Source organism: Camelus ferus, chromosome 17 (genome assembly GCF_009834535.1).
Source record: "Camelus ferus isolate YT-003-E chromosome 17, BCGSAC_Cfer_1.0, whole genome shotgun sequence".
In the NCBI taxonomy this organism is placed as follows: Eukaryota; Metazoa; Chordata; class Mammalia; order Artiodactyla; family Camelidae; genus Camelus; species Camelus ferus.
The window spans coordinates 21,533,744-21,551,759 of record NC_045712.1 but is presented as its reverse complement, the minus strand read 5'-3'; the positions used below and the strand labels follow the sequence as shown (position 1 = coordinate 21,551,759).

General features: G+C 35.9%; 1 protein-coding gene across 1 annotated transcript in view; it reads left to right on the top strand.

The window, feature by feature from the left end:
• Nucleotides 1-18,016, top strand: part of CACNA2D3 (calcium voltage-gated channel auxiliary subunit alpha2delta 3) — a 776,419-nt gene that overhangs the window by 739,297 nt on the left and 19,106 nt on the right. The window lies entirely within an intron of this gene.

Here is an 18,016-nt window from a genome sequence, read left to right as displayed (position 1 = left end):
TTTTTATTCTGAACACTTAAAGGGTTTCCTTTCACATTTAGGACTTTAATCCCTCTGGGATATACCTTTGTGAGTATCATGAGGTAGGATCTAATTTGGTCCTTTTCCATGTAGTTAGTCTGTTAAACAGCACTTTTTGAGTAGGTTTTATTTTCCAATAGGTTTATTATGACATCTGTGTCATAGGCTGAGTTCCATCTATATGCAGATCTGTTTTCAGATTTTATAATTTGTCAGTACCTGGATCAACAACATATCTCTTTAATTATTACAGCTTTATCATGTGACTTATTCAGGAGAACAAATCTCTTACTCTTCTTCTAAATTGTCTTGGGTATTCTTGCCTCTTTACTTTTCCATATTAATTTTGAAGTCAGCTTATTAATTTCAATGAATTATGCTAGAGTTTTGATTAAAATTGGTATCAGTTATAGATTAATTTGAAGATAATTGCTTTTTTAATGCTATTGGACATTCTCACTTATAAGCTTAATATCTCTATTTACATACCTCTTAATACAGTTTTATAATTTTTGTCAGATTCGTACCTAAACAGCTTAAAATTTTTTTGCTGTCAGAAATGGCATATGTTTAAAACTACATTATCTAATTGGTAATTGCTAGTATATGAGAACCTCACTGTATATTGAATATCTTGTATCCAACTGCTTAGTGCTCTTTTAGATCTAATAATTTGTGTAGGGATTCTCCTGGACTTTTTTAATACACAGTAATATCATTTGCAAAATTTTCCTTTGTTATCGCCACACTTAATTATTGTTTTATTGCACTGGACTTCTGATATTTTGTTGAATAGAAGCCGTGAGAGTAGACAACTCTATCTTGTTCCTAATTTAAAAGAATTGCTTGTAATAATTTCATGTTAAGTATGACGTTTGCTATAGGGTTTTTAAATTGTAGGAAAATACAAATAATATAAAATTTACTATCATAGTTATTTTTAAGTGTGTATTTCAGGGGCATTAAGCACACTCCCAATGTTGTGCAGCCTTAATTATTATCCATTTTCTAAATTGTTATAAGGTTTTGGTAATCATTTATTAGGTTAAAGAAAACCTCTTCAAGCGTATTCGTTGCTATGATTGTTATTGTTTGACACTTGAATGGATGTTAAATTTTATCAAAAATTTGTCTACATCCATTACTAAAATAATTTGTTAATAAATGTTGTTACATTAATATAATTAAAAAATTTAAATCATGAACCATATCATACATACTATAAATATCTTTAATAGTAGATGGTTTATCTAATATGAAAGCATATTTTCTTTCCCAGGATGGACTTTCACTGTCGTGATTCCAAAAACCAAAAACCGTATTACTTGATTCATTTGTTTATATTATATTATGAACGTTCGTGTCTGTGCTCAAAAAGGAGAGTGGGCTATAACTTTTCCTTTCTTGTACTGTCATTTGGCTTTGCTGTTAAGGTCATTTCATTGTCACAAAATTACTTGGAGAGTTTTTCCTCTTTCTCTAATATCTTTAACATTTTGTATAAGATTAAATTATCTGTTTCTTGTAGACTTAGTAAAACTTATCCATAAAATTATCAGTGACTAATGGGTTTTTGTTTGTTTTTGTGTGTGAGTAAATTTTCTTTTACTGAATTAGTTTCTTTAGTAGATATTTCTTTGGAATTTCCATTTCTTTTTGGAATGATTTTGGAAGAAACAACTCTTGTCTTTGTTAAAGAGATCATTTAGAGTTTGGGAAACATTCAAATGTATGAAAATACACCCTAGGAAATTGTCTGTTTTATCTCGGTTTTCAAGTTTATTGCATGCATTTGTTAACAGTGTTCTCTTTTCATTACAAATGCTACCATACTTGTGATTTTGCCCCTTTTAAATCAGTCTCTTTCTCTCTTTCTCTCTCCCTCTCTTCCTGTTTCCATCCCTTGCACTCTCCTGTGTTTTCCTCTTTTCCTCTCTCCTCTCTCCTTACTGGCAGAGATGTTTGTTTTCCTTTTCAAAGAACCATCATTTACTCTCATTCACTCTGTTGTTTCTTTGACTTTCTATTTCATTTATTTTTTTTCTTACGTGTATCGTTACCGTCTATGTTTTTGGGATTTACTCTATTTTTTATTTTCTATCATTTTGTGTTTGTTGCTTAACTTTTCAGCTTCATTTGTAGGTCTAACATTTATTTTATATATTATATATAATTTCTTTCTACATTCCAGTTTATGTTTGTAAATTTAATATATAGAGGTTTCATTATTATTCAACTCCAAAAGTTTTCTAATTTACATCATTTTTTTGACCTGTAAATTTTTAAATACGATTTTAAGATTTCCTAATATATGAGTTTTGAGGTTATCTTTTTTTGTTACTGATATCTAATTAAATGACATTGTGGTCTGTATAACATATGTGTTTTAGTATATGTGAATACTTGCTTTGTATTTTATTATTTGTCCATGTGTTTTTGAAAGCAGTTTTCATTGTCTAAAAGCTGAGTACTGGGATTAATACATATCCATAGAATCAGATGTGTTAATGGTATTTCAAACAAAAATTTTTTTGGTCTATTTTAAGTGTCAAGCCCTCACCAGGCTATGCATTTTTTCATTTCTTCATGTTATTTATTTTGTTTTACTTTCTATATTTTGAAGCTATAGTTCAAGATTGGTGTAGCTTACTAATAAATCATCCTTTTTATCACTGTATAATAACTCTTTTTATAGAAAGTGCTTTATGCTTTAAAGCCTATTTTTTTGGCTAATAGCATAGGATTCATAGGTCTTTAGGTAATATTTCTTAGGTATATTTATACCCTTCCTTCCATTTCCAACTTTTTTTTGTCATTTTGCATTAGGATTTTGTATTATAAATAGAATATAGTAGGATTTGAAATTTTATTATCTCTGTCTATTATTGGTAGATTTAATCTTTTAAAATTTCTTGTGCTTACCAATAAGTTTGGATTTATTTCTATCATAATTTTATATGCTTTCTTTTTCCCATGCCTTTTCTTTCTTTCTTCCTTTTTTTTGCCTTCTATTATATTCATTGAACTTTCTTGATTACTTTCTTTTCCTTACTAGTATGCAAAGCATACACTATCTTCTTTTAGTAGGTGCCCTTAACCTTTTAAGCATGTTTCAGTTGGTTAGGATCACTTCTCTCCTCCAGAACAAACAAAGCATTAGGACCTCTTGGATTACCTCTCATCTTTTTTTATGTAATAATTTGTAACATTTTAGTTTTACTGTGTTTTCAACTTGCCAAATATTTTATTATTGTTATTGCTGCCTAGAGTAAATAAGATGTTTACCAATTTGTTTACTTTCCATTGCCTTTTTTTAAACCATTGTTTTTGGTTCTGCAGTATGTTAGATATTATTTGCAGGAATGATCTGGGAATGATAAATTATCTCATTCTTTGAAATGTCTTATTTAATACATACTCTGCAGTGATAATTTAACTTCATATTATTTTAATTGAAATATTTTGAAGATACTCTTCTATTGTCTTCTGACTTTTATGTTTGGACCTTTATAAGTAGTCTGGCTTTTCCTTCCTCTGTGATGGCTTTTAAAGTGTGTGTTTTTAATGTTCTGAATATTACTGAAGTGTGTTTAGATACAAATATATTTCTATTTGTTTGTGTACTTTATTCTAGATAATTTCCTTAAATGCATTTGAGTTGACTAATTTCCTTTTGATTGTGTCTATTCTGCTGCTTAAAGAATCCACTGAGATTTTTTTTAAATACTGCATTCTTTTTTTTTTAATTGAAGTATAGTTAAGTTTCAATATTATATTAGTTTCGTGTCTGCTTTCTTTCCTGATTATCTTCCCACATGCTTTGTAATTTTTGATTGTAAATTGATCTTTCCTGTTTATTATTTCTGTGGGAGCAGAACAGAGCCTGAGTTTCTCTTCACAGTAGATTTAGATTTGGGCTTCAATCATGTATCCTATTGGTATTGACTGCCTGGGAATCATTGTTATGTATGTATATTTTGTATTTAGGAGTTCCTGCATCATGTAATTACAGTAAATATTTTTCCTAAGCAGCATGTAGTTTAGGCTTAGAGTTTGATTTCTTAACACTAATAACTGTTTTTCCATTCAGAGTCCCATACAGCACCACATTATCAGGTTTTTACTCTTAGTTATAAGTATACAAGTTGACTTTTAGTGTCTTTTCTTGTAAGTTCTTTTGTATTTAAACACGCTTGTTTTGTTTTACTATTTCATCCAGTATGTCTAAGTGTTTAGAGCAGAAGCACTCCCATATTTGCCCAGCTCACCATGTTATAGCTTACTATGTCAATTGAGGACTCTAAAGCCATCACAGGAAAGCACTGAAGTATGGTGGCTTAATGCAGGGGCTATGGAATCAGAGGGTTCAGAGTGTGAGTCTTAACTCCATTAATTGTTAACTGTTTGACCTTGAGCAAGAACCTAAACTCTCTGAGACTCAGCTTCTTCTCGGTAATTTGGGGGATAAATAATGGTAAACATATCAAAGCCTTTTTGTAAGAATTAAATGGGAAAACTTATGTTGTGAATTTAGCATAATGAGTGGGAGAAAGTAAGTACTCAATTAATAGCCATACTTAACACAAGCATAATACCATACCAACTTAGTATAAAAATATTTTAATTCCCATAAAACATTCTGTTGAAATGTGAATGTTCCTTTTCATAGTCTAACATCACTTCACTACTATAAAATTCCCTGGAAGAAATGGGTACAACACATATGTATCTCAGATGACCAAAGTTCATGTATGACCTAAGGATTGTTGACAATTCATGGCTCTGTGGTTCTGTGAAGTGGACTTGATTGGTTTTATAATGATCATGAACCTTTTTGAGCAGAGGCGTTTTATCTCCCCACTCATTGTAATTGCAAACTCCATGAGGTGGCCAATATCTCTTAGCAAATGATAGGCGATCATATTTAGTGGAGTAAGTAAGGTTTCTCATTTCCATTCAAAATGAGAAAACAAGTAGAACCAAGATGGATGACTGCTAGCAAAAGCACTGTTTTTCCTTATTGACTCGTAATTAGAAACCAAAGATATGAATGCAGTTTGATTAAAATAAGTGACCTAAATATTTCAAACTGAAGAGAAGACTACCTTTTATTCAGTGGGAGGTTATTGTGTTCCTGCTAGGGCTCAGAAACCATGTAGGTGCTTTGGAGAAGCCAAAGATGGATAAGGTATGAAGTTGATGCTGAAGGTATTTACTATGACTCGTCTGTTTTGGAGTTTAAATTCCACACTGGGTTGAAGACTCACAGGAGATTGGGAAGTTGAGTAAGACCGTATACAGTTTGCTGGTAGCAGTGAAAAGATACCCGCTGCAGCCTTGGGAAGATTTTCCTTTCAAAGCTTTATTTCAAGACCACCGCCCAGCATGCATCTCAGTCATAAACTACAAAGGCAAAAACCATAAAGACTGGGGTCTGAGTGGGGAGAGGAGCTGGGGCTTTTCCTTTTCCTTTCCTTTTTAGTAAACTGTCCATTGACATGTAGCACATACAGAAAAGTGTGCAGACCATAATTTTGTCTCTTGATTAGTTTTCCCACAAAGAGGACACATCTGTATAACCAACACTCAGGCTAAGAGGTGAAAGAACATTGTCAGCCTCCCAAGAAGCCCCCCTCCCAAGAAACCGCCTACTGGGCATGACCCCCACTTACCATAACATAACCTTTCTTTTAGTTTCTAGCATCATAGGTTGGTTTTACCTATTTCAAGTTTCTAGTCTGTGAGATGGCAATTTAGTTAAGATATGAAGACTGATGCATGACTTACCTTGAAGGATGTTTCTAAGGAATTTGCTTAGAAAACAAAATAGGACTTCAGGGGAAAAATATTAAAGGTAGTTTAGGACATCAGTGAACATTTCTTGATTGTATGTTATATCCTAGACATTGGGCTATGTTGTAAGGAGACAGCAGTGAGTGAGGCACACACCATTCCTTCCTCATGGAGTTTACAAACAAGCAGCCAGGCAATGCCACTACTCTATGCTTTGTGCCAGGATTAGAGAGTAAATGTCACACAGGAGCACAGAAGGGAGGCTTGGAGTGGTCAAGAGAGGCTTCCTGGAAGAAGTGACATCTGATGTAAGACCATCAGGTATAGAGGAGTTAGTAGGCAGGAGTATCCAGGCAGGTGGAAGAGCCTTGTGGCAACAAGAGGAATTGTGGTTTGTTTAACAGATTGTTAGAAGTTCAAGGAAGCTGGAACATGGACGTGGGGGTGAGGAGAGATGAGAGAAGAGCAAAGAATGAGTAAGAGCCAAGTTGTGTTGCCCGTTTGATCCTGCCACAGAGTACTAGTCCTTTGAAGGACTTCAAATGCTACCCTGACACCAGTGTGGAACAACAGAGAAATTTTAAGGAAGGGATTAAAAATGATCAGATTCCAGATAATGGGAGAAATGACAGAAGTAATGGTGACACCGGACTGACCTTTTGAAGCAGAAACTCCTGGTTCAGACAGGCCGTTTGCTGCCCCTCTAAATGTACTCCTCCCAGAACATGCACACTCTGGTCCTAATAAAGCAAACTCATCTGTTTCTTTATCTTAATCCTCCTCCTTCTCCTCCTCTTCTTAGGCATTGGAAATTGGCAGGTTGGCTGGAGTAAATAGTTCAATGAGAAATCAGTTCATAACTATTTTTTTTTTCTAATCCAAAATGTTTTTTGAGGCTTTGTTATAAAAGTATGATATAATGCTCATATCACATCATATAGGCTCATAAGGAATAGTCTCATTGAATGCTTTTGAAGGATTGAGCTCTTCTTGTTTGTTGCATACCCCATTCTCTGTCTTTTCTTACTCCATTTTATGAAGTAAAACTTAGTAGACTATGTATGTGAATATATATCAAAGAATGAAGATAACATTTTGGCATTTTGTATGAGCTTTGTCAACCTTTGCCTGGAAAGATTGAGGTTTTGCAAGACTAGTTCTCTAAGACGGTTACTAATTTTTGACCAGCTGTGTAGGTAACTTCAGGTCAGGGGCAGTGACATTCAAAAATAACACTATTCTACAGCATCTGGCCACAAGTGAGTTGGAAACTGAGTTTGGTGAAAATTATAGTATTTCAAAAATTACGCACTAAGATCTTTTTCAAAGAAAAACATCTCGCCTCCCGCAATGGAACATACAAAACTGCGTCCATTACAAACCATTTTTAAGGCAGCGGTTACTTTCCTCTGCAAGTAATGGCAGACCATAGAGCAATAGTCCCAGAGGACAGTGCATTTCCCACGGGAACCTGCTTCATGCTGCAGTTTGCTTGTGGATTCTCATTAATAATCTTCCCATCTCTGAGAAGACATCAGATGACTTTGGTGCCTAAACATTTTGCTAGAACTCAGAAACCATGTCAGGTGGTTCTAGATGTAAAAGTCTTTATGGTCTCCAACAATCTTTGAAGACTGGCTGCTCCCAACTCCATCTCTGTGTCCTGTTTCAAGAGTCCCTTGTTGGTTTTATATGGAAAATACATCAAAAGGTGACTCAGTTGCTCTAAATAGAAACTTTCACATTGGCAACGCCAAAAACAGACATTTATCTGTCTATATCATAGACAGATATATTTTAACAGAGGGACAGTATGCAATGTTTAAAAAAAGGATTTTCAAAAATATAGGGTTTATTAAGAATGCAGGAGCCTAAAAGAAAATAAGAATTTACATAAGAATGTCATTAAGGTTGGTGGTTTGGCTGTTTTAAGCAATAATTTTCGTCATTCAATATCCCACTGATTATTAAATTAATCTGTTATTCAAACAGCAATCTAAAACAACTCAGCCCATATTTTCTGGGCATTTGTGACTGTCAACAAGCTTTAACAAAATTGGATATCTAAAAAGAATGTGATGTCTTACTATTTTCCAGTACGTAGCTTTCCTTCTTGATACCCCCTCACCCTTTGCCGAGAAAGGGAGCCACAGAGACTCCCTTGGAATGAGAATAGATTGCTAAGTTAAATACCGGTTAAAAAAAAAGTTAAAAACCAGTTAAAAAACCAATTAAAAACCAGGTAAAAAATAATCAAGAATGAAATTAAGCATATGTCATATTTGTAATGCTAGAGCTTTAAAAATCTTGCCACATTTCAGTACTGGCAAGATATTAATTTCTAAGACAAATTAGATATTTTATGTTGTTGGGGTATGTGTGTGTCTTTTTTTTTTTTTTTTTTTTTTGGTAGTATCACTCATCACTTTTCATAAGAATTATGTAGCCATCAGTTTCACTTTGGGATCTGCACACAAGTTTTGCTCATCTTCCTGGAAGCCCCAAAAGCTGTGGCTACACTTTTCTTCTCTCATCACTTCTCCCCATGCGCCTTTCATTTATCCGCTAAACTGAAAGAAAGTAATTGGTCTCGAAACTGTGTTGACATGTTTCGTGGGCTGCAGTTCAGAGAACCATAGTTCAGGGATTCCATTTTCCTATGAATGACTCCAATTTCCTGTTGAGGTCTTAGGCTGGGTGGGCAGTTTACTGCAAAGTCTTCAGACGGTTCTCGGCAAATGCCCTGCAGGTGTTCTTACCAAGTGGGTCTTCTGGAAACAACCTGTACATGGACCCACTGCACAAAGGGGACGTGGTGTCTTCCTTGAATAAAAGTTGAGAGAATGCATACTGAGACTGGGTTATAGTCTGGGGTGTCTCATTTAACCATGCAAAGATTTTAACCAGTTACTTACCATCTTGTAGGTTTCAGTCTGCTCATCTCTGAAAGGGGTATAATACCTGCCTCACAGGATCTGTGTGTGAGTTTAAAAATATATATATAACGCCTCATACTTACAGCCCTGCCCAGCACAGAATAAATGCTTCACAAATGGGAGATATTTTTATAGAGCACAATCCACAAGCCCATCTGTGTTGACAGGGATGTAGGAAAACCACAGAACTCTAGTTGGTCCCGTCTTCCAGATTTCTTAGCCTGGAAGTTAAAACTAATAGTTTCAATCGGGAAAAGTAGTTGGTGAGGTTTTTGCTCCAAGAAGACTGTCCTAGATAAAGTAGATGTTGGATTTTTGCCACATCCTGGATCTACTTGAGCTCTTGGTTCATAAAAAATTTGAAATTCTGAATTAGGGACTACACATATTCAATAGCGATCAGATCCTTCATCACACAAATTAGATACAGCCTTTGCCAGTGGGAGTACATTAGTGTCATGAATAATATAATTTGTAGGCATTAAAATGTAACAGTTTTTAACCACTTAATTTGCAAGCATACACTAATTTGTTGAAATATTTTTGTATCTCCTGCTCTATAGATTCTTGCCAAACTACTGTACTCAATCTTGTTTTAAATGTGTAAATAAATGTGATTCAATTCCTCATGAAAGAATGATTGGCCCTTTCAAACAGGCTTAGTACAGTTCTAAACAAGATGACTTTCCACTCTACAGTGAGATTAACACCAAGGGTCAAATACTTCCCTTTGGAGATTGAGGGCTGTGCACTTTATTTGTCTCCAGGTTTTTCCTTGGTGTCATTTACTCACTTAGAGCTTGCCATGTTGGCTAGTAATGTGCAGACCTGTGGATCTCCAAAATCAAAATATTTCCTGTCCCTTTACAGCGTCAAGCCCATACATCTCAGAAGGCCGTAGGAATAACTTCTGGATCCTAAAAGCAACTCTTCCCATCATAAAATATTTAAAACATGAATCTATCAAATCTAAAAGTACTTCAACAATTTCTCATATAATGTTGAGGACCTGCCATTCATCCTTGAATATAGAGCTTCCTTCTTTTATATTATGGTTACAGTATGAAACTAGGTTTGAATGATTCACTACTAGCTCTTACAGTGAACAGCTTAGTTAGTGCTATATGTTTGTGGTTAATAAAAACATCTTGGCTTTAAACTTTAAGAAGGAGGAGGGGGAAGTAAGTGCTTATCTTAGGAGCTTTATTTTGAATTGTTGAGATAGTGCCAGAAGATGAAAATGTAGTCCAAAGACATTAGAATAATTGGGACTAAAACCTGATTGATTTTTCTACCAATTTTTCTGAATCTCAATTCAGTGAGCCATTTTACTGGAGACAGACCTTCACTGATACCCTTTCTCAGAAGCTCAAAGGAAAAAAGTGCCCTATTTCCAGAAGCAGCGATGATTACAACTTTGAGGTTCCAGATAGAACGGTTGTTGTTGTGTAGATGTTACTATCTTTACTTGCCCTTTGATAAGCCATGTTTGGAGAGGTTTTAGTACAGGAAATGTTGTAAATTACTGTTTTCCCTCGAGAGTTCATGATGCAAAATGAGAGGGGCATATGCCTATAATGATTAGGCAGGTCTCTACCTGACATGAATTAGTCTCACAACAATTCCCCATTTGTACATTTCTTAATGTGTGGGAAAGCCGGGTGGGAGCACATGTAAGTTTGGCTAGGCTCACAACACAGTGAGGCTTTCCTCTTCCATGCCGGAGGGTAGGAGACCAGCAGAGCCAAGGAGTATTTTTAGAATGTTTATTTGCATGCTGAATAGAGGAGTGCAGAGCTATATCCACACTATTGATGTTTGCGAGCTGCCTTTCTGCGGTGCATTGTCTCCATCCCGATGGCTGTTTGTGCTGTGACGCCCACCACTCCTACCTCAAAGAGCAGTCTGTGTTCCTCCCTTGGGCTTCCCAGTGCTGCACCTGAAGTGGCTTAGCAAGTTGCCAAAACCCTATAGATGTGTGTTTATTAACTCTCCAGCTTGCCCTCCATTTGTTTAGCTTGGAAAGAGTTTATATATTCCTAGGGGTATTAAAAACCCATCTGATGTATTAAAGGAGCTCAAAGGATCGAAGAAGAAATGCTGCTTGAAATGCAGCGTATTGAATTAGACATAAAATTTCTAGACACAAACCGCTATTTCAGGGGACATTCTGTACACTCGAGAAGGAAATTCATTTTTTTTTAAATCATCAGCTTTTCTTTGGGACTCAGATCTTCTCTTTTTATTCAGGTGACTTCCACTCCCCTCCTTGTAGGATTGCTCACGATTTTTGGCAAGATCCCTTGGCAGCATAGGGTGGAGGAAGGCATTCATATCAAAGTTTTCATGCCTAGGAAAATATCACCCGAGAACCTTAGCAAGCACATTAGATGCTGACACCCTCGTGCGTTTTGAACAAAAAGGGGTGGAGAGGGTACAAGATGAGGATCAGAATCACTCATGATCCACAATAATTAAAGGTGTAGGTGATCAAAGTAAGAAGGAAGTGGGAGAGATTCTCAGGCTAGAAACATTATATCAGATGCTTCTCAAACAAAACATTGCCATACTGACTCTTGGAAAACAAATTATGTATTTTGCAAATGATTCCATTTCTATTGAAGTACTTGGCCCCAGAATCTTGGTTTATTTTGTAGATCCAAGCCTATATGAGAATTCATATATGATTGCTGTTTATAAATAGTATTTATAAATATGTAATTTATGCCACGAGTTTCATTTCCATTTCCACATTGATTTTCTTTCCATTTTTTCATTTTATCTGCATTTCACCAAGTAGGAACCTGAGGCTCAGAGGACTTAAGTCTCCTGACCAGTGTTACAAAGGTACTAAGTGCCAGGTCTGAATTGAGTCAAGGTCTGCCTGACTGAAGCTTGAGAGAATTCCTGTGGCATCCAGTTGCATGCCTCTCTTTCAGGGTATCAAGTCGCTTGTGTAGGGACATGGCAGACTGAGTTCACCTCATTGTCAAGATTTGCTTTGGAAACTCACAGTTTCACCATTCACTTGACCTATGTGAAGAAGTGTGTGAATATCCAATTGGACAAGAGCCATGTGCTCTCTGAATGCCAGTTTGATGCAAATGTCCATCAGACCTACTTGGAGGTTCTCTCAGCACTTATCCCATTACTGTTCAAGCATCTATTTATTTGTCCCTCTAGAAAGGTTGCAGGGGGTGATTGGTAGGGAAAGATCTAATTCTCATTGCATATCCTCATGTACTATTTGAATTATTTACCAAGTTTGTGTACCATACTTTGTATATTTATTTATGTCTTTAGTTAGCTAATAGTTTTTTTTTTAAATTATCAACTATGGAGAAGAAGCACTGATGCAGAGAAAGTTTCCTAAAAGGAGGATGGGGCATTGAGTGTGGCATCAGCTGCTTCTTTCCTCTGGGACCTCAGGCAAGACCCCTCCATACTCTGGACCATCTTGTCTTTCCCTAAGGAAAATCATCAAGTTCTCTTTTCGCTCTTGGGAATCTAATTGTTTTCAAAATATACACTTGTTTTCAAGTATCACACAAAATAACAGGTGTCTCAGCTACTAGAATTACACGCACACCCCTCCCTTGTTGCTCACCCTTTACAAAGTTATTCTCTTGGGAAACTTTGTCTCAAGCAACAATTTTCTGAGCACTACTTTACATGCAAGGCCCTAAGTTAAGTGCTAGGAATATAGGAATTAACATGACACACCTTCATCTGCAATGAATTCAGTATAAGACCTCCCAGCTATTGAGTGCCAACTGAATGCCAGGTGCTGGATGAAGCCTTTTTTTTTTATAATTGTACCTTGTACCTTGTAATGTTTGCATCAACTCAATACCCTATAGGCACTATTAGCATCTTCATTTTACAGATGAACAAGTGGAAAATAAGAAGGTTAAGTTACTTGCTGGCAAAGGTCACCCAAATAGGAAGTGATGGCATTGAGAACACAAACCCAGGTTTGCGTGACACCAAAACCTGAACTACTTTTTACCATTATTCCAGCCTATTGCGCTTGAAAATGTAGATTGACTAGTCCTTTAAACTAACCCACCTAGGCTGTTTGTAATATTTGCTGTATAAGCAGTGCCACTGTATATAAATGTCTTTATTCCTAAATCACTGTGTGTCTATGTAGTGATTTATTCTGTTATTAATTCCTATAAGTAAAATAGTTGGGAACCCCATTCTTTGTTAAGATAAATCTTGATAAGAGTCAGTTACATAGCATAGGTATACATGTTTATTTTTCTTTTGATTCCTTTTTCTGTTGCTTATTTTTTGATGTAAGCTGTAACTTTTATAAAGAACAGATAATAGGTTAAGGTTATTTTCCAGAAAACTTTCTCCAGGAGGATATGATGCCAGCTGAGACTGGAAACCTAAATGCTACAAGCTTTTATTTCTCATATTCAGGTGATAGAAGAAGCCTATTTGTAATTTAGCCTAAGATGTAAGAAAAACAGAAAACACAGTAGTGATAGACAGGTTTATACATTTAGAACTTTTGTTAGTAATTATTTATAAACCTCCTTACATTATTTTTAAAAGTCCAGTTTTAACAAAAGGTATTGACTTCCAGCAGGGGGCCAAGTTCAGTTAATTATTTCAACTTAATAATAAGCAACATTGAAATGAGATCACACAGGCTTGTTGAGGGGGTCACAGAAAAACTCACTTCGGAAACACTTTTTGAATATGTGATCATGGCTCTAAGTATAAATATTCAGGAGAATTAAAACAAGATGAAAAATTGTTGACATTAATGACCACTGATTAAAACAGGATAAAGTACTCAGGGTATATAAAGTAACACAGTTCTCTGATCAGGCCTGTGTGTTCCAGAATGCTTATTTCAGTCTACAGTAAATCTCTCCAATGAATTATGCTAATACTATTGATTCCAAACATTTTCTGATTGGCCTATTCATCTGTTCTCATTTCACTTCTTTGTTATAAAGGAATTGGGCTTCAAATGCATGCCTCTCAAGCTCTGAAAATTGAATTGATTTTTAAGAAAGAAGGCAAACAAATAATATAAAACCTTATTTTCTATGTTTGGAAACTGTGCAGGGTAGAAAAGGAAGAAAAGTTTAGGGTATTTGGGATAATTCTAAAAGTGCTTTCAAGCTAAGTCTCTACATGCTATGTGAAGTAGTGAATTCAAATGACTGTCTACTAAGGCATGGGCTAGGGTAGAGGTTAAAATATGTTAGCCTCAGTGATGGAGCTAACTCAAGAGGAAGGTCTTGCATACACATGAGCTTGAATTCTCCACTTAACCTTGCTGTGTAGATACAACGTCAGTCTCATCAGGTGTCTCCTGAACAGTGGTCTAAAGTTACTTTAAAATGTAAAATTGGACAGGGTCAAGGTGATGGCTGTTCTTCTCGGGGCATCTGTACCTGTGGGCAGTTTCATTAAACCATTTGGATTAGACTGTTAACCACAGAGTAAGACAGCTAGCCATATTGTGATTATCTCCCATCTTACATTATTAGAACATCCTTTGTGATTTATTTTTAAGAGAGCCACCATGAGCAAAGGAATTTTATTTTTTCCTTTTTAAAATGATGTCTACTCTACTTTTTTTTTCTCTGTTAGAATATTTGGCAGTTATTCTGAAATATAGGATGAGGCTCATCAGAATCACCTGGGGGTACATGCAGAAATGTATGTCCCTGGGCCTCACCCTGAACCTACTGATCCCCAGTCTCCAGGAGGTGGGTCTGGGAATCTGTGTTTTGGCTAGGTTCTCCAGATGAGGGAGACTTCCCTGGACTTCATTGCCAAAAGTCTGATTCTCACTCCTTTTTTCTTATTGGCATAAACCAGGGAAAAAATCAGAAATAATATTTAAAAATAGAAAAGAAGAAAACTGAGGATAAAGCAATACCAAAAGTTTAATTTGCTCCTCACCCTCCCAAAGATCCCGAGGTCATTGGTGGGGGTGCACCACCACTTTGTGTTCAGGACCACAACTGGGAGGTGTGGTCATAACACAGCCTGGCTCAGAGAAAGATGGCTAACCTAGTATTTCAAGTTGAGTTTATGGAAATTGAGTGACAGTTAAAAGGGATGTGTAATTATAAATGAGCTGAATCAGGGCTTCAGGAAATCCTGAACAGAATTCACCTGGGCACCACTGGCACTTTGGGGAGAAGGGATTTCAGAACTTGAGTCATAGAATCTTGGAGAAAGCAGGTAATACCTCCCTATAGGAAGGTGTGCCCAACTATGAACCAAAGCTAGGATGCAGGAAGTGAGTCATTGCCATTAATTTAGAAAGAGGAGAAAGTAAACAGGAACAGAGTTCTCCAGATTACCACCACAGTGATTTTTAAAGGATGGGGCAAATTAACTGCTTAGTATAATGTGGCATTTCCCTCTCATTTTAGTGTATGTTTTATTTCTTTTTAGAAATTGTCTTCAGTGATGTCACTTTTTCCCTCTGAAGCGGTCTATTTTTTTTTTTTCTAGCAGTAAACATATCTTTAAAGCAAAAACTGCAAGGTAAAACTCTGCTGTTTTTAGATGAAAATTAAAGGTACTTTATTAAATGTATTTGTCTATAAAATTATTTGTTCCCTGTGCACACATGTGGTGACAGAAATGTGGTAAACACCAGGGATTTAAAATCAGATAAATTGGGTTCTTGCCCTTGAGTTGTATGCCCCCTAGTTGTATGACCTTCCCAAGTAGTTATTGTATCCTCTTAACTTTTACCTAAAATCTAGGACTCTCCTTCACACTCACTATCATTTATGACAAAGTAGTTGCTTCTAAAAGTTGGGCTCTTTTGCCCAACTACACATGAAAACCTCAAATGAAGCTCCCAAATTCTATTAAGCTTGGAAAATTTGATCCTGGTACCTAGAAGAACTAGAGTAAAATCCATACTAAGGTCTGTGTGTCCATTTTCTTTTAAACCTTTTATTCCCCACTGCATCCCGTTGAGTAAAGGATTTTTCATCCTGCGTGTTCATACTGGAGACATAGGTTGGATTTCTTGAGACCATGTTTGTCCAATGACTGGAGAACAGCTATATATCTGTCTGTGAACATGTATTCACAAGTATGACATGAGATTCTACACATACACATATGAATATTCATCTACAAACATTTAATGAAATGCTATATATGGATATATGAATATGCATTCTAAAGGCATGAAATTAAGTACCATATATCCATTAAGAATAATCAGATAAGAATTGTGGTATATGTGTATGTTAACATGCATTCACAAGTATGAAATACTGTTATTACTTATTCCTCTTAAAAAGTAAGAATTTATGTCAGCCTGTTAAAGGCTCTGAGAAGTCCTACAGTGAAAAAACCTGTTGAGCAATTTTTAGCCAGAAGTTCACCAGTCATCAATATTTGATAAAATAGCTCCATAAAACTCATCTTGAGAACCACTCTCTTAGGCTAATAATTTCCATTCCAGACTGGGTAAGGCAGAAGTCAATCATGACTCTTGAGATGTTTATAAGGTATTAAATGCCTTGGACATAATGCTAAGATAAATGAAGTAGCCACCATGCTGCATATGTATACTAATCATGTAAATATTAATCTATAGGTGCATTTATTAAGCTAGAAGTTTTGGTGGGTTGGGCCAGACTAGAGCCGTATGCCAAGCAGAAGGGAATCTTCAGATATCTGACTGGGTTTGTGAAGTAGGTGTGCCACTCTCACCTGTTCAGTTAAAAACAAACCAACAAAAAACAGAAACGAAGGACATATTGGCCACACCAAAAGATTTTTCTAGCACCTTCCCAAAATATATTTTTTGAAAATAGGACTAGAGAGAAACCTAAAAAAGGCTTGAGTACTCATTTCTCCACCCTTAGAATCCAAACAACTGTTCTCCACCCTTAGAATCCAAACAACTGTGAGCCCCATGGTCAGGACCTTCTCAGTAATGTTCATTTTCAGAAAATGCCCCAGCCTATGGTACTGTGGTATTTTTTTTTTTACTCTATCACAAGTGATAGTTTGTGAATTAGCTAAGGGGAAAAAGAGGTAAAAAGGATCAGTGTTCAGAAAAAACTTGAGACAACAAATGTCTTTTGACATTGGGAAATGATCATTGGAAAAAATTAAACATTTTATGATAATGAGATAAACATACAAAATTAGGAAGAATAATGTAATGAGCTCAATGTACCTATAACACAGCTTCAACAATTGTCAACATTTTATCAACCTTGTCTTAAATATTTAACTCCATTTACATTCTACATCCTGAGTTTGATCACTGGCTTCCTGGGATAGTGTTTAACCTGTTTCTCTTTCTGTGTTGGTTTCTGTAAAGTGATGGTTAGCTCTAGAAGCTGATTAGATCCTGATAGAGTTTTTTGGTGAGAATACTCCATAGGCAGTGCCACGCACTTCCTGTTACATCATATCTGGAGGCACGTGTTGCCACGTCCTTGTTAACACTTGGTGATGTAGAGATTGATCCTTGGGATAACGTGTCAGCCTAACTTGATCAAGTTGCAATCAGTCTCCCCCAGATGCTTCTAGATCCACGGATGACCAATTCCTGAAACCATTATTTCTTCCAAAATTGAAAAGTAATTGGGAAATGGTGACTTAACAGTTTTTTTAGAATGGTTTGGTTGCCCCAAAATACAATTTGTACAAAAAAGGCAGGATAAGTGCTTGACTCTTTCTCTTTATTAATTAACAGCATGATGACTTGGTGATCTAGCAACTTCCAGTGGTGAACAATAATGACTTGGGAAGTAATTTAGTATGAATTCATGGATTTATATGTATTTATATGTGTTTTAATCCTTTGCAGACAGAATTTATTTGATATGCAACTTTCTCATCTTTGGCTCATGGGAGCCCCTTCAACTTGACCCTTGTGTCCTTTTGACAAGACCTGGTTAGTCTTTGATAGTTTCCTTGGATTCTACATAACAAAATGTTCCAGGCTTACTTTGTACGTTTTTTGCCTCAGATCTGGAATCAGCTGTTTTTCAGAGGGCCCTGGTTCTATTTATTGGGAATTGTTATTTAGAGGCCACATTCTGGACCCCAGTATTCATTTCCACAACTTTGCCAAAATCTTCTAAGTCTTTTCAGGAGTTAACTCTAGAGAATATATATTAGTTTAGAAGGAGAAGATAAATCCAGAGCTTATGCTAATAGTTCCAGTTCAAAGTTGCATGATTTTTAATTAGCTTCATTGATTTACACTTGTACCTCTTTTTTCTTATGCAGAAAATCTCAGT